At 45.0% G+C, this 1,655-nt stretch overlaps 1 non-coding gene across 1 annotated transcript; it reads left to right on the forward strand.

The window, feature by feature from the left end:
- The first annotated feature begins 1,517 nt into the window (after positions 1-1,517).
- On the forward strand, positions 1,518-1,655 carry LOC114810573. The gene has a single exon (XR_003758269.1). It is a non-coding gene; the product is annotated as a small nucleolar RNA SNORA7 (small nucleolar RNA).

The raw sequence follows: 1,655 nt of genomic DNA on the forward strand, positions 1-1,655 counted from the left end.
GTCATGGGTTCGAATCCCAGCTCTGCCACTTGTCAGCTATGTGACTGCGGGCAAGTCACTTAACTTCTCTGTGCCTCAGTTACCTCATCTGTAAAATGGGTTTTAAGACTGTGAGCCCCACGTGGGACAACATGATTCCCCTGTGTCTACCCCAGTGCTTAGAACAGTGCTCTGCACATTGTAAGCGCTTAACAAATACCAACATTATTATATTCTTTTCTCCATCTACACCCACTCCCTTGGAGAACTCCAGTGGCTTCAACTACCACTTCACAACATCATTAAAATCCATCCTTTCCTCTCCATTCAAGTTGCTTCTATGTTAATCCAAGCATTTATTTTTATCCCGCTTTGATTACTGCATCAGCCTCCTTGCTGACCTCCCTGCTTCCTGTCTCTCCCTACTCCAGTCCATACTTCACTCTGCTGCCTGGATGATTTTTAATACAAAACCATTCAGTCATGTTTCTCCACTCAAGAATCACTGATGCTTGCCAATACACCTCCACATGAACCAGAAACTCCTTACCACTGGCTTTAAAGCAATCACTTTACCCCTTCCTACTTTACCTCCCTGGTATCCTTCTACAAGCCACTACAAGTCCACTACAAGTCCACACAATTCATTCCTCCAGTGTCAACTTATTTTCACTGTACTTCAATCTGATTTATCTCTCCACCAACCTCTCACCCACATCCTGCCTTTGTCCGGGAACTCCCCGCCTCTTCATATGTGACAGATGATCACTCTCCCCACCTTCAAAGCCTTCTTAAAAGCACATCGCCTCCAAGATGACTTCCCTGTCTAAGCCCTCATTCCATTTTTCCCTGCTGTGCTGTCCTTGCATTTGGATTTGCACCCTTTATTCATCCCTCCCTCAGTATCGCAGCACTTATATACATACCTGTAATTTATTTATTTATTTATTTATATTGGTATCTGTATCCCCCTCTAAACTATACGCTCCTGTGGGTAAGGGACATATCTTCCAATTGTGATATACTTTCTCAAGTGCTTAGTATAATGCTCTGCACTCAGTAGGTGTTCAATATTGCTGATTGCTTGATCAATTAGTAGATACAGGATAACCAAGTACCACATGGGGATCACAGTCTAAGTAGGAGTGAGAACAGGAATTGAATCCCCATTATACAGATGAGGGAACTGGGGCTCAGAGAAGTTAAGTGGCTTGGTCAGGATCACACAGCAGCTAAATGGCAGAGCTGGGAGTAGAACCCAAGTCCTCTCCCAACCAGGTCCAAGCCCTTTCCGGTGGGTCATCTGCTTCTCTACAATAAAAAAACAATAAAGTGAGTAGACATCACTCCTACCCTCAAGGATCTTACCATCTAATGGTTTTTGGGTGTGTTTTGCCCCTAATCCCAAATACATACAGCAAACAGCTGTTGTAGAGCTGCAAGTACCCACCACTACCTCCACTAAGGTTGGCATTGGCTTGTGTCTGCAGAGTCAGTTGATTCTTTGTTTAATATAGCCAAGCCCTAACTCTATGTTTCCCCTCTCAGGGTCACACCTGGAGAGTTTCCAGTGCTCTACCAGTCTTGGCTAGGGGAGGGAGAGTCAAGCAGAGGCCTAACCATTCCATTCCTAGCTTGGCCAGTGGCTAGGGAGTGGAAGGCAATCTGCTGCAAGT

The sequence above is a fragment of the Ornithorhynchus anatinus genome, chromosome 3, assembly GCF_004115215.2.
Source record: "Ornithorhynchus anatinus isolate Pmale09 chromosome 3, mOrnAna1.pri.v4, whole genome shotgun sequence".
Taxonomy (NCBI): domain Eukaryota; kingdom Metazoa; phylum Chordata; class Mammalia; order Monotremata; family Ornithorhynchidae; genus Ornithorhynchus; species Ornithorhynchus anatinus.